We start from the raw sequence: 21,551 nt of genomic DNA, 5'->3' as shown, positions 1-21,551 counted from the left end.
TGGAGAAAGATGAACCCTGCCCTTAGAGTTAAGATACTTAGGAATTGTTTTTAATTTGGGAGAGAATAATGGCATTGGGGTTGTTACAAAGTCAGAGCCCTTATGTCTCAGAGAAGCTTTAAATCATTATGGATGACTTGATATGGTATCAGGGATTCGCTTCAACACAAACCCAGGGAGGAGGGAACGAGGGTGAAGGTAAAGGTGAAATCAGATGAATCTCAAGCTGATATCTTTACAGCTGGATGTCAACTAAAAGGAGCACTCATTATCCCATTATACTGATTTTTGTACGTTTGAAGTTTTGCATTGTAAAAAGTCATACTTAAACCGTATCTCTGTTGAAACTAAAATATTCAATTTGCCAAAAAAAAAAAAAAAAAAAAAAAGTATTCCCACTTGAAACGTACGGATGCAGATCTTTAAAAAAAGAAACTCACCAAGAAGGAAACACAATGAAATCCTTAAGGGAAAACTCACTGAATTTAAGCACAGGTCATTCATTCGATCTTTCGCAGAGCTAAGGAGCCAATTTGGGACTCCGAAACTTACTCCAGTGGTCTATTTTGTGGCTGGCTTGCAGTCAAAGGCACTGATGTCAAAGGCAGTGCACTGTTTCCTGGGTTGCTGGAGGGGAACCAATCAACCAAAGTTCTACAGAGAAGTATTTTGACTCAAAATAACAAAAAGTCTTTCCTACAATTGGAGCTACTGGGCAGCACAATGGGATTTTTCTCTAGGTTCTGCACAGCCCCAGGCGGGGTGAATGCCTAGATAGAGGCTTGAGGGCTCCTGGTATTGTAAAGGATGTGACAAAGAGAATTCCTGTATCAGCTTCGAGGCTGCGCAAGGTGACCTTGAACCTCCCTTCCTAGTTGATGATGCCATAATTCTATAATGAGAGGATCCTTCTTGTTTCGACACATAACCCATAACTCTTGCTGGAGGGCCGGCATGCACCAAGGGCAGCATTAGTACCTGACTTGAGAGAAAAACACTTGATTGTAAGAAACAAACTGATACAGTCCTTCAACAAACTAAAAGCTTGAAAACTCAAAGTATTAATGCTAAATATTTACAGTTGTAGTAGTTTGGCTTTTAATACATATATTGAATTCTTCGAAAGTGCAATGGGCTAGAAAATAGATCATAGAGAATAAAGGAGACCAGGCCCTGGTCCCAGTTCTGAGTGCCCAGATGGGTCTGGGACCCCCTGCCTCTGCTCCCCCTCTGCTGGGAGCTGCTCATGGCCCACCATTCCTGACCAGCTATTTCCTGCATGGAAACTTGCTCCTAGACAAAGTTCTGATACCTACCTTGTAGAGCCAAGTGTGAGCTAAAAGCAACATGTTGCCATTCTCAACCATGTTTCTTAAAGCTTTATTTCTAACCAAAGTGAAAAGACTTATTTAAAAAAAAAAGAAAAAAAGAATTCCTAGTGTCAACAAATAAATGGGGTGATAATTGAGGTTGGAGTTCTGGAATGGTACAGTATAACCGGCCCAGCTATTCTGATGATTACAGAGAGAAGTTAACTCCATGGTCTACATCATGTGGTCATGTGGTTAACTCCATGGTCTACACAGTGGGTCAGGGCCCTGCTGCCTCAGGCCAAAGGTGAATGCCATCTAGGACCTCAGAGTTAGCCTTGCAAGGACAGATCAGGAAGGATATAGTGCCAGCCTTCCAGAGAGATCCATAAGGGAGTCCATTCTGCCCCTGTGATACTATTAGCTTCTCCTCGTTGCCACTTTTTCCTCTGATTGTCAGTGACATGGATCTCGGCTCCATTTTATATGGGATATTTATGATATAATTCTAATAGCCCCTGCTTTTCAAGAGATGGTTATAAACACCAGATGGATATTACAAGAAAATTGGATTGCTCTGTGGTGAGTGAGATATGGAAAGGCCTTTTCTGAACCAAGCAATAGACAAAATTGTAACAATAAGTTGTGTTTGAAATAAAATGGTTCCTAGATCAGAGGTGACACTGCCTTTTGTAAAGTGTGAAGCTGTTCCTTCTTCTGGGTAGAATGAGGATTTTTAAAAAAGAATAACACAGATATGTTATGATCTGCCTTAATTCACATATATCTACCTATATCTATGAATACAACAATAAGAGTCTTTAAAAGGCTACATATTTAATGTTTCCATGCTTGATGGAGAGCAAATCTGATTTGTCCCTGCAGATAAATTATCTTGAGCTCTAGAGTTCTAAAGGGTTGACTTCCAACAGTCACCTGCTAGATTTCCAACACATCCATTACTCAATTATATCTCCTCTTTTACATTTCAGGCCCTACGTCAACGTGCCCTTGACATTGCCTTTCAGTTCACTCTCCCATCTTCCTTAATCATTTCAGCACCTAACTCACAATTTTGCTTCTTTGTGTGACCTCTGCCAGCATCCTTGGTGCCCTATCAAGTTTATGACCGTTCTGGAACCTTACCATAGCGCGTAACAGCTTGTATCGTAAGTTTTATCAACACATTTTTATCCACCTGTAGACTCGAACTATAACAAAAGTTGCATTTCCCATTCAGAGAATGCTCTGCTGCAAATGTGAGCTTACCCGACATCTGCTATGACCCTGTGTGTGGTGGGACAGCTTTTATCTCGGGCTCACCCTGTCCACCATCCCCATCACCTAAATCCTGCATAGAGGCTGGCATCTACCAAGGTTACAATCACAGAAGAGGGCTTTGAAAAATGTAATCAGGCTGAGAAGGAGATGTACATTTAGGCACATTTGTCAGAAAAGTGGCAGAAAAGTTAACCTCAGTGCAAAATGTTTGCTCACCCCTCTCTTTCTACAGGCCAGATCATCATGAGGGACCCGCATTCCTTGCCAGTCTCCAAGCTCTCAGTGGCCTCTGTTCAGAGGTGGGTCAAACACCGAGGACCTCACCCCAGGGGCAGAGGCAAGTGGCAGCAACAGGGATTGTTACTTCGTTTTAGTTTTTGTTCAGTGGGCAGCGATCGGAGGATAAAGAGGCTGCAGGAAAGGGCATGCATCGGGCGGAACAGGGGCCTCTCTTGTCCAACACTGGGGCTCTCGAAGGCCCTGTGACCACAGATGGAGCTGGAGGGCAGACTGGAGTAGGTCACAGAAGTTATTTTCAAGTCATCACCATCTCATGGGTTTTGGATGTATTATTTGACATTATTAAAGGTCCCCTAAGGTTCCACATAAGCCAGCTTTATGGCTTATGTTAGCCAGCTAACAGTTAAAGTTTTATGTCCCAAAGTAAGTAATGAGTGTTGGGGTCATAACTGTGAATCGCTCCATCTCAAGGTCTAGGTGGATGAGGAAGGACTGAAAAGGGGGTATTTCTAGAAGAAGGTGCCAAAACAGGGCTCTGGGCCAATTTGTTGAAAGCTAACTTACTAAAATTAACTTCATGAATGACCAATATCCCGACTCACCGAGAGCTTTGTTTGTAAATTTTCGTTTAGTTCCTTCCCCTACCTCTGCCTCTCCTAGACCGTGGCTCCGAGCTTGACCCTGCCTCTCTAAGAAAACAACCTGGGAAAGCCTCTGAGAGGGGACAAGAGAAAGCACAGGTTAAGATAAAACAAACTTAAGGGTCCCCAAAGTTTTGCAAATTGAGCATTTGGCAAGTTGTTTGTCAGTAAATTGATGGCTGGGTACACTGACTTGCCTTCCCCAGAGCAAAGCTATCTCTCACTTGTCTCTCTCTTTCCTAGCACAGGCTCCTGTCTCTTTTACACTCAGTTAAAATAAGAAGGGATGCTATCTGCAAAGACATGAACTCCCAACTATGCACACTTGCGCCCTGAGAGAGGACAGATGTGCACACCTGTGTGTACAAACCAGTATGGAGTTTGAGTCCCTGGGTGAAGAAAGACTTCCGAAAGGTCATCTCTTTCCCCTATGCAAACAATCTCACCTTGTTAGGCCATCTTGGGGGAAAAAAATCACCAGAATTCTTGTGTGAGTCTTTCTGGCCATGGTGGGTCTTTTAGTTACTAAAACCGAGTAACCGGGGGGGGGGGGGGGGGGGGGCACCTGGGTGGCTCAGTCTGTTAAGCATCTGACTCTTGATTTTGGCTTAGGTCATGATCTCACAGTTGTGAGTTCGAGCCCTGTGTTGGGCTCTGCGCTGACAGTGTGGAGCCTGCTTGGGATTCTCTCTCTCTCTCCCTCTGCCCCTCTCCCGCTCTTTCTCTATCTCAAAAATAAATAAACATTAAAAAAAAAAAAACCTGAGTAACCAAATTAAGCATTGTTCCAACCTGGATCCCCATGCCCAGTCCCTCTCTGATTTTCTTGGCTGTGAATATTTCCCAGTAAAGATCCCGAGTCTCTATAAAAGCATCAGTCTATGCAAGAGGCATTGTTTTATCGTCTCAGATGTCTTAAATGCCAGAGCCTCCCACCGCATGGCCCTGTTTCTTCCGCTGCTACACATTCTTATCTTTCATTGCTTACATCAGAATCTTTGCCCATTAGAAAGGTCCTTACAGAAAATGTCAGAAATTCAAAAGAAAACGACAGAGGAATACAAATTAGAACAACAACAAAATACCCCTTTTAACTTACAAAGTTGGCAGAGCATACAAAAAGGAACTGTATCAGTGTTTGCTTAGAACTGGTGAAAAGACAAATTGGCATCATGTGTCTGGAAGGACCTTTGCAAACACACACTGAGTATCTTAAAATGTCTGTTGATCTTTAATTTCTCTGCTAGGAATTTTCCTAAGGAAATACATATGTATACAAAGACTATTACCCCAACGATGTTTACCATTGTAAAAAAAAAAATGGAATTATCTTTAATGTCCAATCTTATGGTACCAGCTGAATATATTATGCTACATTTATACGACATATGATAAGGAATACTATGCAGGTATTAAAAAATTATCACAATATAGTAAAGAAGGAAAACAACAGAATTTAAACCAGTACGTATACACTTTGTAGCATAGCATTTATAATGTTAGAACAGAAGGCCTGCAATTCATATACTAAATTAAATAACAATTATCTCTAGGTCGAGAGATTATGGGTGAATTTTATCTTTGCTTATTTTCCAGATCTATACTTTCCAAATTTTCCACACATGACATGTCTTCAATGTCATAAAATGGGTTTTGCCCTCTTCCTTATTTTTCTTTAAAAATATTTTCATGATTTTCCTTATAGATAATTAAGTAAGGAAAGGGGTAAAACAACCAAAAAGCCCTATTACCCTACCCGAAAGAACTGCATAGCACCTTTCCTCTCCTTTAGCCAGTATCTTCTTTAGAATACGGTATCAGAAGAGATCGCCAACACAGTTGAGGGAAACTGAAAACAAAAGAAAGCGAAACGCACACACACAAACCATTAAACAGTGAAACAGCCGCAAGATGCAACTGATTTCAAAAGAAGAAAATCAAACAATACTCAGTTCCCTGTCCGTTCTCTAAACTCAAGCTGTCTGCTAAGCCCAGTAAATTCAGGAAGCGGTTGTTTTCCTCCCTCCCTCTCTCTCTCCTTTAGAACGAGCTGTATTCACGCAGCTACAAGGGCTGGTAGGACCCCTCGCTGCAGGATGGGGGAGAGAACGCAGAGCAGAAAAAGATCCACGATGCACAATCAGGCGCGTAGCTCAGCGAAGGCATATAGGGGCTGCTCAGGGAAGGGTGCTTATAACAACTGCTATTATTTTTTACTTAAAAAATGTAAAAATCAGGACAGCCCCTTTTGGAGGAAAACAAGCAGGAGCACTGAGCTAGCGTCACCCAGTTCCCAGGCAGCTGACCGCTGTGCACAGCAGCAAGTCAACCAGAAGAACTACTGAGCCGTTTCCGGGGTTTCACGGGAAGGATGAAGAGTCCTGAGAGCCCGTATCCCCTTAGGGGAAGTGGGTCACTTGGGCCCCAGATGTGCCTCTCAGCCCGGACTCAAGCCTGCGTCAGCACCTGCCGGCTGGCCGGTCACCGGGCGGAGCGTGCGCCCTCGGCGTTGCATAATCCTCCCGGGGCTGCCTCGCACCTCGCGCTTGTCGTAGGCTCCCCCTGCTGGAGCAACGGGGAAACGGCGCGTTCCCGGACCTGGGCTCCTGGCCCCAAGCTTTCTCCACTTGTCTTTTCCCACCGCGCCACCACCAGAAGGGAATTTTCTGCAGAGGAGGAGAAGCAATGAACCTTAACCCCGCAGCATAAAGCATCCACTGGAGCATCCGTCAGTAGACACTTGCAATGGGAGGAAGGGCTCATTCTCAACAGTTTCCTCACATGCTCCAATTCTTGTCTTAAGCCTGTGCACCGAGGCGTGGGGAGGCCAGGCCTCCGTCTGACAGAGCAGAGCAGAGACCCGGCCATAGTGTCCCAGGGGAGCACCAAGAGACCGGTGTCTTGCTTTTAACCGCGCATCATACCACAGAGGCAGAAGGACCCTCAGACTACAGGGACGTCCTAAGCTTTCTCTCCTCCCTTCCCCTTCCCTACCTTCCCCCTGCACCCCCACTCCCCCCCCCCCACCCTTCTGTGGAACTGCAGTAATGCCCCTTGAAGTGAGATTCAACTAGCAATAAGAATATCAGAGGCATTCAGTCTTGCCTCTGACTTGTCTTTTCAAAAATTTACGACCACTGAGCTTGGGTGGTCTATGTCAGCCCCAAATTTCCCATACCACGGTGCCCTTGCACTTAGAGAAAGGCCGTGTCGTTATTGCGCGGCCGAGAAAAAGTAACCGATACCGTCACCTTCCCTTTGCTCTGTGACAGATGTGACACATCTCTCACCGGAGCTGTGGCTAAAGTGTGTCCAGGGTGAGTAGAGACCGAGGGGCTGACCAAGTTGTGCAGGCGAAAACCACGTGCCCCCAGAGTACTCTCTCAGAATCTTTTAGGGAATCCTTGACATTTAATTTTGGTCCACGTTATTTATGATCTTGTCTTCTCGTGGCTCTCAATCCTAGCTGCCCTTCAGGATCACCTAGGGAGCTTTTAAAAATCGCTGATGTTCAGGCTGTGAATAATTAAATCAGAACCTCTGGGGAGTGGATCCAGGTCGTCTGTATTTTTTTTTTTTTTTTTTTTTTTTTAAGATTCTCAGGTAAGTACAAGGATCAGCCCAGGTTTAAAAACACTGCCCTAGTCTTTACTTTCCTAGCTTGAAAGATATGACCTGATACAAAATAGGTACTCAGCAGTGTTTGATGAATGAACAAATTAATAACAAGGAATGGGAAGGGCAGAAAACAGATGTATATTCCTTTATAACAAGTATGATAAAGTATTGCCATTAGTGGATTAATAAATAACTAAGAGTAGACCATACCATAAAGGCAGTTAGAAAACTAGGGGTGGAAAGCTCCAAGACAGGCTTAAGGAGCTGGCTCAGGTGGCTAGTGCTTATGGGAAAAGGTTCCGAAGCAGCCTGTGTCTAGTAAAAGAATCGATTCTTGCTTGGGTGGGGGGGGGGGGGGGGGGGGGGAGGGGGGGGGACAGGACAGGAAAGAGTTGGGAGAGGGGAAGAATTTGAAATCTCCCAACTGATTAGGAAGAGAGGATGGCAGGGTTCCCTGTGTTTCAGCGAGTTAATGTGCCTGCAGAGCCTTGTTGAGCCCATAGGGCATGTGGAACTTGGGGCACCCGGGAATGGTTGAAGCAGGGCATCAGGGTGCCACGTGTTGAGCGGGGACGGGACACAAACCCATCTAAGAGACTCAGGAGCAAGATACCCATGCAGGGAGTCTCGGCACATCCGGTCGGCCACCCAAACTAGCAGGTGAACTCACTGAGATTCAGAAGTAGTATATTTCTCAGACCCTTTCTGGAAAGTTTCCCCACATACCTGGAAGTGGACTGGCTTCTCAAGTGAGTGTAAACAGTAGGGCAACTGAAAGAAAAATTAAGGACAGAATTCAAGTTCAATGGGATTGCAAATAGTTAAAACTCATGCAGTAAGTGTGGCACCAGACAGAGCCCTTCTGGGACAAGCGGATTGCTAAAAGGGAGCTAAGTGGTTAAGACATGCGCGGAATGAAAATAGGTCTCGGGTAGGACTAAGCTGGCCCTCAGGAATTGTATCTCCAGGCTTGAAGCTGACCAATTTTTCATAAACAGCTAAGATTGTTTCCTTTCTCATGTTTAGATTCAAAAGAGGATTAATAGCTTAGAGTTTCTGTCAATGCTTGAAGCAAAACAGTGTACCTTATTAGTCACTTCAGAATGACCTGCTTCATAATTCAGTGGCATCAGTTCTCTCCCCAGCTCACATTTCAAATATAAGTGGCTCATTTAACACAATGGAATAGTTAGATAAATGTGGAAGCTCTTAGGTAAAAGTGGAAGGAAAAAAAAATGTTTTTCTATCCTGGGTTGGGGGACAGGGCTTTGATGAGGTCTTGGACCCTCACAAATATTCCCTGATTTGACATTAAGAAGCCTTGCCCAGTCTCATAATTCTGTAATTCCCAGTCGACTGTTACAATGCATACTGTGAATGCTCAGATGATCTGAAGTTTCTCCTTCCTCCAACTTGAACCCAAGTGAGGCTTTGGAGATGAGAAAGATGGGTGGGAGCACAGGTGGCCCTCTCACTACTTCCTTACTTGCTAGTTGTCTTTTAATTGCTCTGAGGTTGGGGGTGAAGGGTTAGAGGGGGGCACAGTTGTCATCTGGCGCTGGTGACCTTGCAGACGCATTACATGTTTGAAGGTCTCCTGTGGGATGTCTGTTTGCAAGTCTTTGGAGGTCCTTTCTCTGGAGACGTGAAGTTCTTTCCAAATGGGAAATGCCTGTCACCTGTCATCTGGCAGTTGCCTGCAGCTTCTAGCTCAGTCTCTGCACTTTGGTGCTCCACCCCTCTCTTGGGTCATACGTGGCTCCAGGCATTCCCCATGGGTGACCTTTTTCTAGATTATCTCAACCCAACTCCCCCAAAGGTTCATACTTCTTTTCTGACAAACTCAAGCCTTTGCCTTGCTTAAGTGAGGGGACACCTGGCTCATTCTCCTATAGGAGGCTTACACACATGTCCTCTGACCTTTAGACTTTTAAGCATATCTTGGAATTTGGTCCTCATGTTCCCTACATTCCCAGACACACAGAAACAACTCTCCACAAGTCTCCTTAAAAACCTTTCCACTTGGGCTTAAGGTAAGGGGCACCCATTCCTTTTCCCATGTTGGCAGGATCTAAGGAACGTAACAACTAACTCCAGATATGTCCTCTGGACTTTTCCATCTTAATCTCTTAAAAACTTGCAAGTGAGGTCGAGCATCTCACTTTAGAAGAGAGAGGTTGTTGGCACTTGTGGAAGTTTTAAAATATATTTATAATTTGTATTAACATCTTGCTTTGAAAAGCGGAACTTAATTTCCTTACCCTTGTGTGCGGCTGGGCTTAGGGGCTTATTTCTAGAAAATAGAATAGAAACAAAGTGATGAGATTTCCAAGATAAGGTCATAAAAAGGCATTGTAGCTTCCTTCTTGCTTCTTTTCTTTTTTGGATCACTTGCTGTGGGAGAAAACAGCTGCCATATTGTGAGGACACTCACACAACCCCTGGAGAGGTCCATGTGACAAGAAACTAAGCCTCCTGCCAACAGCCTTCTGGGTAAGCCACTTTAACAATGGATCTTCCGTCCTCAGTCAAGCCCTTGCCAACATCTTGTTTACAACCTCATGAGGGACACTGAGCTAGAATCACCCACCTAAGTTGCTCCCAAATTTCTGGCCCACAGAAATTGTGGGATATAAGAAAAGTCATAGTGATGCTTTTGTTGCATTATCATGGACTATAAAATAGTAACTTCACCTTTTTAAAAATAAATTAATTGGGGCGCCTGGGTGGCGCAGTCGGTTAAGCGTCCGACTTCAGCCAGGTCACGATCTCGCGGTCCGTGAGTTCGAGCCCCGTGTCGGGCTCTGGGCTGATGGCTCAGAGCCTGGAGCCTGTTTCCGATTCTGTGTCTCCCTCTCTCTCTGCCCCTCCCCCGTTCATGCTCTGTCTCTCTCTGTCCCAAAAATAAATAAACGTTGAAAAAATAAATAAATAAAAAAGAAATTAATGTTTATTTTTGAGACAGAGACAGAGCATGAGTGGGGGAGGGGCAGAGAGAGAGGAGACGCAGAATCCAAAGCAGGCCCCAGGCTCTGAGCTCTCAGCACAGAGCTCGACGCGGCGCTCGAACCCACGAACCGGGAGATCATGACCTGAGCTAAAGTCGGTCACTTAACCGACTGAGCCACCCAGGCACTCCAGTAACTATGCCTTTTGAGAAGTACCAGGGCGAGTTGCACAGGGCAGAAGCTGGCAAGACCCCACCCATATCTCCAGAACTCTTAGCACTCCCCTCAGTTCTACTGCCTTTTTTTTTTTTTTTTTTCCTGCAAGCCAAATGAGAGTCTCTACCTGAGGGCTTCCTCTGGCCACAGGAGCCTACTGTCTTGAATGGTGGCCACACAACTACAGGGGAGTTCTTGCCTCCAGGAGCAGCTGTCCTCTGCTGATGGGAAGGGTTGGTGAATAATACCTCAGGAACCTCTCTGACTGGGTGGGGCGACTTTCCGATGTGTTCTCCACAGTAACTCAGGGGCTCCCAGTAGCACCTTGTCCACTGATGCCCCATATTGGCTTCTGTCCCTTTTGGGTCTCACTTTCCTACTCCATGGTGGAATGGGATCATTTCCCAATAAATCATTTGTACTTAAGTTCTGTCTCAGAGTCTGCTTCTGAGGAAACCCAACCTAGATCACGTCCCCTCTGCCCCATTACACCCTCTTGCCTTGGGGAAGACCGACGGAGCTGATGGGTGAATTTGAGAAAAGGAATGGAGCGTGGGTGACTCAGCCAAGGCTGGGCTCTCTCATCAGAGATAAGTGAATCAGGGTCAGGGTGCCCTGTCATCAAGAGGCCCACGGTCTCTGTGCATCCAATAACATGCTATCAGGGCACATTCTGCCTTCACACAGGGGGATATGAGATTTGGGGTTGGTTAGATGTTTTAGGAAACCTGATTGTGGGTGGAGATTAACCCATGCTTTCCAATCCTGTCCTTTTTGTCTAATAAACTGCTGATTCCTGCCACGATTCCTGTCTCTTTTCTCAAATTGTTTTAGTATTCAGTAAAAGTTAAGGACAATGATTTTTATTTGTTCCCTAAAACTTCAACTACTTGCAAAATATAGGAGGTGAAATGTGTAATTTGTGAGCATTTTCAAATAATCTGAAAAATTAATTGTAGAATACCAATTATCAGTTTTTTTGTTTATACAAAGATTACTCAAGAATCTTTAGTAAGGCATCATTTTAAAAGTCCGTCTCAGATAATGAAGATCTACAAAAGACCGAAAAGGAAAAATAACATGGCAGGAAACAGATTTGTAAGCCACACACACTTATATCTAATACTGTTGGGAGAACTCTGGTATAGGTGTTCTAGAATGCTGTTGGGATTTTAGCTTCACAGAGTGCAATATCTCCTAGCTTAGTATGAATTTGTTTTTGGCACAGTGGGATGTCCTTAGTCATAAGCTTCTGGGTATTTTCTAGTCAAGATGGTATTTAGCATTTACTTTTTAGCTGCTTTAAGCTTAATTCCACTGCACTCCCACACATCCCCACTACCACTCCCTCCTTAGAAACAAATAATTATAAATGACAGATACATTTTAAAATTGTAATAAAAAAGATGTCGTTCACTCCAAATTTGACTTTTTTTTTAAAGAAAGGCAGAGAGAGGGCGCCTGGGTGGCGCAGTCGGTTAAGCGTCCGACTTCAGCCAGGTCACGATCTCGCGGTCCGTGAGTTCGAGCCCCGCGTCGGGCTCTGGGCTGATGGCTCAGAGCCTGGAGCCTGTTTCCGATTCTGTGTCTCCCTCTCTCTCTGCCCCTCCCCCGTTCATGCTCTGTCTCTCTCTGTCTCAAAAATAAATAAACGTTAAAAAAAAAATTAAAAAAAAAAAAAAAGGAAAGGCAGAGAGAAAAGCACCGTAGAAACTAGAGCTGAATCTGGGGATGTATCAGCTTCCAGGAAGACAAACAAGTGCTTGATTGTGTAAGATGATGGAGACTAAGCACACCCCGTAGACGAGAGAGAACCATAGCCAAAGTCATGGTACCAATTGGAGCTGGGGTGGCATCCTCCCTCCAGTAAGGAGACTGAGGAATCAACCTGCTCATTGTCAAGGGCGGTGACTTGTCCAAGCTGCATGATGGGAAGAACATAGTAGGACATCCAGTGCCTGGGCCACGGCACCCACCATCTCCACGCACAGACTCTCACTGTCGCTGATATAATTGCTAGATAGGAGCACTGAACGATAGCAGAAGACCTGGGGCCCGTTGGGAGGAAGCTGTAAAACTGCCAGAAACGGAAGGAAGATGAAGGCACAGAGGGTTTCACTTCAGCTTGCAAACTGAAGTTTGAACATATGCAGGGAAAATGACTGCTAAGAAAGGCATCCCACAAAGCCAACATAGGAACTCAACGAGCTATTTTCAATAAAATACAAGCAATAGAACGCTCTGAATAGAATTACAGCATAACTGTGCTTAATATCCAGACGTTGTTCTAAGAACCTCACACGTATTGGATCATCTGACCAAGACAATAGCACCGCAAAAGAGGTAATATTATCCTCACTTTACCAGTGAGAAAAACCAAGATACAGAGACGTTTAGGAAGTAACACTAGGACATCTTTTCATGGGGAGTGCCAGAGTACGAAATTATAAATTGGAGCAATGAATTATGAAATTAAACGGAATAGAACAATAAATTATGAAATTTTAAAAGGACATAGAATAAAAATAGGTGGACATAAAAAACATTATAAATCTTGGCGGGGGCGGGGGCGGGGGCAGAAGATGGCCAAAGAAGTATTCCCAGTAGAGAATAAATTTCTCTGAGATCTCTGAAGGATGATCCAGTGAAGACGCACTGAGTCATTTTCCTGTAACTTGACATGGGCAAGATTAAAAAAAAAAAAAATCAAATGTATGAAGCAGATGTTAACAGTCATGGTGAATACACAGGGGGGATTCCAACTTGTATCTCATAGAAATCCCAAAAGTAGAAGCGTGAGAGAATGCCTGAGAAAAACCATCCCTAACCCTGTATAAACACTGTACCTAAAGAGACATCAGCTGGAAGGTCTCTAGAACCAGACGAAGATACACTACTCAACTTGAAAGTATATACTGAGTGCTAATCAGGATGAACAGAAATAAACTCACGCTACACACATTGAGTGGAATTGCAGAACAAGGGTAAAGATAATACCTTAAATGCAACCAGCAAGCAAAAAAAAAAATCACACTGCATTTAAAAGAATTACAATTAGACTAAGGTCAGACTTATCAGCAAAAATAGATGCCAAACATCAGTGAAGCAATATCTTTAAATGCTTTGGGAAGTCGTCTAGCCAAAGTCTCCTTTGTGGTCAACTTCTCTTACAAGGGTAATAAAAGGGCTAAGAAAGTTTGCCATGTGGCCTCTCACTGAAATAACTAGCGAAGGATGTATTTATTACTACAAGAAAAAGTCATTCCAGAGGGAATTAGTAGAACTCCAGACAATGCAGTGAGCTGGGAAAAATTCTTTCAATATATCAGGAAAATCTGAATTGTGTGTATTCATGAGTTTTGCTAGTCTGTTGAAGTGCTGATGTATATGATAGCCTTCAATTATACAACCCCAAGTTTCTCTGAGGAAAGGAAGTCAGTTACCTTGGTTTCAAGTCATAATTAATGGGGGTGCGTCAGACTATATTAGGAACAATAGGGACGGAAAATACAAGTGTGTTTGAGCTTCTGGATTTAGGGAAACAGTGAGTAGTTTTGTCCCAAAGTCATGCCAGAATATGAAAGAGTGTAGTGAAGGGAAAAACTTGGAAAGCAAGTTTTCTTTACCTTAGTTTATAATACTAAGCACAAAGCCATGATATATTTTTAAGTTTTGGAGAACAAAAATTTGGAACCGAATCTATGTGTGTCAGCATATACAGCGTGCATCTGAACCGAAAGTCAAATATCTTTGTAGCATATATAATAATGACACCATATAAATTCAATTGCAAAACAATACTGAACATACACTAACACTCATGTTACCATCACTTGATGAAAAGGAGATTAAAACTGTTATCTCAGGGGCGCCTGGGTGGCGCAGTCAGTTGAGCGTCCGACTTCAGCCAGGTCACGATCTCGCGGTCCGTGAGTTCGAGCCCCGCGTCAGGCTCTGGGCTGATGGCTCAGAGCCTGGAGCCTGTTTCCGATTCTGTGTCTCCCTCTCTCTCTGCCCCTCCCCTGTTCATGCTCTGTCTCTCTCTGTCCCAAAAATAAATAAACGTTGAAAAAAAAAAAAAAACTGTTATCTCACAACATCTTGTCCCCTGGCAAACTCTCCCCTTCCTGAAGGTGACCACTATTCTAATTTTGACACTATAGTTTAGTTTTGTCTTCAAACTTCATATTAATGAAACCATTTGCTATGCATTCTGTTGTGTGTTCATTCTTTTGTTCAACATTAGATTTGTGATGTGTATTCATGTTGTTGGTTTGGATCCTCCTGTCTATTCATTCGGAAGAAAATTCTGTCTGGCTGTCATCTGTTCATTTTGAAGTGATAGTATTTTACCTGGTATTAGTCAAGGTAACTTACATTTATGTTAGTAACGTGAGGGTAGTAAAAGAGTTACAACATCTCAGTGGATTAACGCAGTGTTTATTTCTTGTTCATGCAAAGTCTTCCACAGGTCAGGTGAACCTCCATGGCTATTGTCCTTCCACATGTGACTCAGAGACCCAAGTTGCCAGGGTCTTATGGCTCTGACATTCAACACATGGCCCCCACACTTGCTGCCAACAGGGAAGCAAAGGATGTGAAAGCACAAAAGGACTGTTTTCTGCTCCAGCATGGAAGTGACACACGCGTCATGTGGACTCACATCCATTCGCCACAAACAGACACAGAGCCTTCTTTACCTGCCTGGAAGCTGGGAAGTCTGGGCAGGAGAGGAGAATTAGATATGGGGGGGAAGGGGGCATTCATGAGGTCCATCACACATACTTTAATAAAAAGAATTTTTAGATAGATCTAACATAAAGTATATGTTGCAATCATGGTAGGAAAAATATTGGTTACTCTTTTATGATAAACTAATGCTGGATGAAACCTATTTAAGCAAGATAGAGAATTCAGCTGCCATGACAACAAGAAAAGACAAATTTAATTACAAAATATGTTTAAATGTTTGTATATGAAGGAACACCATAAACAAAGTCAGATATATACAAAGTGAGATGTAAGTAATGTAAGCCTGGCTGAAAGTCGATTACGTACCTCCCCCAATCTTCCTTAGAACACCCTTCTCACACCTCTCCTCCACCTCCGCTCCTCAGTGAGGACACTAAACCTTCATGACGTTATTACCTTTACGAAGAAGGGATTTTGTTTGCCCTCAAGTTGTTTCTTACTGTGTTTGTAAATTCGATTTTATTGTCAATGAACCTTTTTTGATATCGTAGATTGGATTGAAAGAAATCATAATTTTCCCATTAAAATTGATATAAATATTTCCTTTCAATTTAATGACTTTCTACCTAATGGCATGGTTTTGGGTATGAATGAAAGTTGCCTAAACAAAGTATGGATGTATTAAGGAAATTTTGCATAATGATGCTCAAAGTTTTCCCTGGTCACTGAATAAGAAAAAGCAAGTTGCTGGGTATTTTGTAAGTTATGACCTCTTTTTTATAAACATGATCTGGGATGATCCAGAATGACACTATTAGCTGTGATTCTGTCTGGGCTTATACAGAATATTAGTTATTAGTTTTAAGAACCGGAGACACAATGCAAGGATCATGCACTGGCTCGATCACCGGTTAACAGTAAAACCTTGGGCACATAACCCTTTACTCCTTAGCCACACTTTTCTTTTTAAACTGAATAGCCAGGATAATAATTGTTCTACTTCCCAAAGTGGTTGTGATGATTAAAGGAATCAATTAACTGTCAGATATAGTAGTTTAACTACACGTTGAAGTTATGGTTACTAGGTTTTTGGGTTGTTTTTTTTTTTTAACCTATCTGCATTGTCCAAGTTTGTGTAGAAAGGAACATGTAATAACTTTGTAACAAAGTTAAAACAAATCTGTAAGGTCTGCTGAGCTTTTCAAAAGAATTTTTTTAATGTTTATTTATATTCGAGAGATAGAGACAGAGTGTGGACCGGGGTGGGGCAGAGAGGGAGACACTGAATCTGAAGCAGCCTCCAGGTTCCAAGCTGTCAGCCCAGAGCCCCACGCTCTGGGGCTCGAATCCTTGAACTGGGAGATCATGACCTGAGCCAAAGTCTGATGCTTAACTGAACCACCCCAGATGCCTCTCTTTATTTTTGAGTGAGAAAGAGAGCACGTGCACGTGCACACATGAACGTGGGTGAGGGGCAGAGAGAGAAAGGGAGAGCGAGAATCCCAAGCAGGCCCCATGCTGGCAGCGCAGAGCCTAACCAAGGGTGAGATCTGACCTGAGCCAAAAACAAGTCGGGGGCTCAACCGACTAAGCCATCCAGCCTCCCCAGAGTACTGGGATTTTAAATGACAAACGGAATAGGTGCATTTTTTCCACCTAAGTCATAAATACCTATGATTTATTGATTATTCCTTCTGTCTCATGTTGCATTTGTTCTCATCATTTGAGAGAGGTGAGATGGTCATGAGAATACTTTAATGTGGAAACCCTGAGTGCATGACTTCCACTCCCCTGTCTAAACAGGGTTTGGTAAGGAAATTGGGAAGCTCCCCGAACTAGCATAGTAAACCTCTGTCCACTGCCACACCAGAGACAGAGGGGCCTTATGGGTAAAGTAATGAGGGTTAAGGGAAAACAAACTAACACTGACCTAGACCTAGATTATCTACCCAGAGAGCATTCTGTGGTAGAGCGCAGTCTCTGTGTGAAGTACTCGAAGAACACTGAGCAAACAGGCCTCCTCTTCTCTGAAATATAAATAAACGCGTGTCTCCTAGCCATCGTGGGGAGGAGGTTGGATGGAAGGTGAAAATTAAAAGGGGAAAAAGAGCTGAGGGGAGGACATGGAATCACCGTAGATTTATAAAGATGTAGCTTTCATTCCTTGCTTTCTTCACACACAAAAAATTACATAACGAACTTTAATTTTGCTGGAAATCAACTTGCAACATCAAACTTGCTTCCCCTTGGCCTGCCTGGGTTTCGGTCCTCACGGATTAGGAGTTATTCTGGGTGTTCCATCACTCAGCCATGGTTCTGAGGCTCGAGAATCATTTCACACTTCAACAGCTCTTTAACTGAAGCATCAAGTTACCTCATAATCAACTTGTCTCCACTGCGTGCTTCAAACACACAAAATTCCAGCCAAATTGAAATACAACAGATGGGAAAAGTCGCCTGGAAAGAAACACTAATGAAATAGTTTTACTTTCTCTTTGAAAGCTAGAATAATATATGGATTTTAAATCGCTCAGGTTGTGTTTCAAATCCTTGGGGTTTGGAACCATGGGTATGTGGCTTAAAAATCCAAGCAGTTTGGGGCGCCTGGGTGGCTCAGTCGGTTGAGCGTGCGACTTCAGCTCAGGTCATGATCTCACAGTTCGTGAGTTCGAGCCCTGCATCGGGCTCTGTGCTGACAGCTCAGAGCCTAGAGCCTGCTTCAGATTCTGTGTCTCTCTTTCTCTCTGCCCCTTCCCTGCTCATGCTCTGTCTCTCTCTGTCTCAAAAATAAATAAACATTAAAAAAATTTTTTTTAATAAAAAATAAAAATCCAAGCAGCAATTAATGCTTCTTCCAAGTCTTTAAGGAAATGTCATTTCAGATGGGTCTTTATCGGGGTCATCACGTGCCATAGCCTCTGCCCTAGGTACTGAGCTCCTGCTTGGGCATTGCACCACTCAGTGCTTGTGAAAGCGGCCAACGCTACAATTATCAACCTAGTGCTCGTCAATTCTGTTCCTACACAGGAACAAAGCAAGATAAATCTAGCTAGTCAGGATCATTCTCAGCAAACCCCAAATCCCAAGCTCCTCAAGCATGTAGTTAGCCTTCTGCGATAAGTATAATGTCATATGGAGGATATTGACATTGGTACAATTTGCCAATCTTATTCATGTTTCCATAGCTTCATTCGTCTTCCTTTGTGTGCACATGTATTTAGTTCTATAGCATTGTATCACCTACTTTCACAATGACAAGCACTTCCAACACCACAAGGGTACCTTGTCACACCTTTTTATAGTGAAAGCAGGCTCCCCTCTCCAAATCCTGGCCACCATGAACTTGTCCTCCATTTCTAAAATTTTGTCATTTCAACAATGTTATTATATAAATGGAATCGTACACCATACAACCTTTTGGGGTTGGCTTTTTTCACTGAATATAATTTCCTAGAGATTTATGAAAGCTGTTACATGTATCCATTGTTCATTCCTTTGTGTTGCTGAGAACTATTCCATGGTATATGTCTATCACTGTTTAAACATTCAACTGCTTAAGTGTATCGGGCTGATTCCAATTTGTGGCTATTGTGGATAAAGCCTCTATGAATTTTCATGTAGAAGTTTTTAGGTGAACGAAGTTTTTATTTTCTGAGGTAAACATCTAAGAGTTCAGTTGCTGAGTCATACAGTAGTTGCATGTTTAGTCTTTTTGAGGAACTACCAAATTTGCCAGAGTGACTGTGCTGTTTTATATTACTCCTGGCAATATATGAGTAACCCAGCTTCTTGTTATCCTCGTCAGAATTTGATATTGTCGATATTTTTTTAGCCATCTGATGGGCATACAATAATATTTCATTGTGGTCGTAATTTGTATTTCCCTGATTGTTAATGATGTGTTGTGCCGATTTGCTGTCTCTCTTTCCTCTTCTGTGATGTCTCTTCAATGTCATTTGCCCATTTTCTGTTACTTTTTGCTTACTGTTGAATTTTGAGTTACTTATGTATTTTAGATACTGGTTCTTTGTCAGACGCGTGGTTTGCAGATATTTTCTCTCATATTTTATCTTCATATGATGTACTGCAGTGCAAGTTTTTAATTTTGATCAAGCACAATTTATTGAATTTTCCTCTTTCGGGATTGTGATTTAGATGTCAAGTCTAAAACTCTTTGCCAAAAATCCCAAAGATTTTATCCTATATTTTTTCTAAAAGTTTTATAGTTTTATGTTTCCATGTTAAATTCGTGGTCCATTTTGACTTAAGATTTATCGGAGACAGCAGGTCTATGTTGAAGTTATTTTCTTTTGCTTTCTTTTGTTTTCTTTTTCTTTTTTTTCTTTTTGTTTGTTTGTTTGTTTATGGATGTCCATTCTCTCCAGAACCATTTGTTGCAATGTTATCTTTCCTCCATTGATGTGGTTTTGAATTTTTTGCATCTTGGTCAAAAATCAACTGGGTGTGTTTGTGTGGATCTCTGTGGGGCATCTCTGTTCTATTGATCTATGGTCTATCAGACTGACAATATCTCATTGTTTTGATCACAATAGCTGGAGTGTTTGCCTTATATTGGGTATAGTAATTTTCCTCTTCACTATTTCAGCTGCTCTAGGACTTGTGACCTAAAGAATATTGGGCACGTGGGAACAAAGAGGCTTCCTTGACCAGGTATCAGCTATGGCAGGGTCCCTTCACTAAACAGCCCGGTATTTAAGTGAAAGGGGGGAATCCCAGGCCTGATGAAGGATAATGCTTCCACCAGCTGCTTGTTTGTTATGGGTCTCAGCTGATTATCCTTGCCAGTGGTGTCAGCTTACCTGTGGTTGGAGAGATTGCCATTCTAACAGGGAGAAAAAATGAACCTACCCCTGACTGCCTTCTTTTGCTAATTTGGTGATCAGAAAACAATGGGTCTGGGTGGTCTTCCTCTGTAGGGTGGGGAGAAGAAAGATGCCCTGCTGCTGGGCTGTTCTCCAGTCCTGGAGTCCAAAATCAGCTCATCTCCTTACCACTTTCCAGAGTCTTCCTTCGGTTTTCTGGGGCAGCATTTTCAGAGTTTATCGTTGTGTGTAGTGGGGAGGAGCAAGGATAAGGTCAGGAGTCAGGGTCTATCACATAGATATTTTAAAAGACAATAGATAAGCATCTACTTATTTCAATAAAGAAGATACTGGTATATCAAGAGTGGTGCTCGACTCTTCGTGCAGAATCAGACAGAAATTTCAGAGCCTGGAAGATGTGTGCCATATCCCCAATTAACTGATGTTCTTGTCCTTTATTAAAATGCTTAAACTTTTTTTCTTTTCTTTTCTTTTTTTTTCCCCTTTGACAAAAATAGAGTCTGGGCTAAATTCCAATTTGAATAAGTACACGGATCTTCCAAATTCCCTTGGCAGTGTAAATCACACGCAGTTTTCCTCATGTTCTGTCTTTAGTGGAACAGGATGGCTGTGCGCACTGAGATAGATGCCGAGTTCTACTGAGAGCTGCCTGAGATGAGACACCTTTCAACTAATTATCCCACCAGATTTACAATATTACCAGAGCCTACAAACTGTGTACTTGAATCAGCACTCTGTTTTTCTCCCTGATTGAAACCCGCTTATTTTCCTTGCCATTGTTTTCGAATCTGATACTTTTATGAAAATAAAGAGATCTGTTTGCTGAAAAAAAAAATCATGTTGACATTTCCAAGTGCAACATTTGGATGAGTGTACTAGCTCCTGCCAATGAATCTGCATGTACCTCGGTGCTTTACCCTCCCACGTGGTAGTTCTATGGAGGAAAGAATCTCCACCTTTCTTCTCAATTAAACACCTTCTCTTTCCTCTTATGTCCTTTTTAAAAACTGGTGGCCCAAAGCGCTGACACCATACAGTATTTTGTATTTAGATACCATTCTATTTTTTTCCCCAAAAGATAGAATCTTAAAAACATAGAATTCACAAGATGTCCAACTCAATCTTTTTAAGGACAAATTTAAATCAATTTACATTGTATCTTAGAACTTTCAGGGAAATTTATTTCATGATATCTTTTGCAAATAGATTCTATTATTGAATAGCTTTATTTATAAGAGCATTTCTGCAAGTATTAGAGGCCTTGAGACACTCTTAAAAGAAAAAAATAATATGCAGTAGGAGAAAGTATTTTACTATTTTACTATCCCTTATGCTAATTAAAAATTGAAAATAACTTTCTAGAGCAGTAATTGTTAGAATTTTATGGATTGCAGACACTAATAATCTGATTAAAACTACATATTTCACCAAAAGAAGATATATATAATTGCAGGATACTCAGGGGTCACCAAAACCCACCCAAAGCCCCCAGACTAAGAACACTTGCTCTGAAAGGTAAGTAAAGTTTCTCTGAGAACTTCTAAAGTATCTCTTCTAAATTTTAGAATCCATCAAATGGGATGTAATTCAAGGAGGAGAATCTAAAATAAAATTTGAGTGGATCAATTATGATTCTTTGGTTATATTTAACAGAAGCAGATTCTGATTGACTTAAGAAGAAATCAAGTCACTGGAGATATGTCTGAGTAATTCATAGATTTGAAGAAAAACCCAGACCAGAAATGACATCAAGTCTTTGGC

The 21,551-nt window shown here is 42.4% G+C and overlaps 1 long non-coding RNA gene across 1 annotated transcript; it reads left to right on the top strand.

Moving 5' to 3' along the window:
• Positions 1-6,506: 6,506 nt before the first annotated feature.
• Positions 6,507-15,556, top strand: LOC123609134. Its single transcript, XR_006717625.1, has 2 exons — positions 6,507-9,583; positions 14,716-15,556. It is a non-coding gene; the product is annotated as an uncharacterized LOC123609134 (long non-coding RNA).
• The last annotated feature ends 5,995 nt before the right edge of the window (positions 15,557-21,551 follow it).

This window comes from Leopardus geoffroyi, chromosome B2 (genome assembly GCF_018350155.1).
Source record: "Leopardus geoffroyi isolate Oge1 chromosome B2, O.geoffroyi_Oge1_pat1.0, whole genome shotgun sequence".
Classification (NCBI taxonomy): Eukaryota; Metazoa; Chordata; class Mammalia; order Carnivora; family Felidae; genus Leopardus; species Leopardus geoffroyi.
This window is presented reverse-complemented; position numbering and strand designations above follow the sequence as displayed.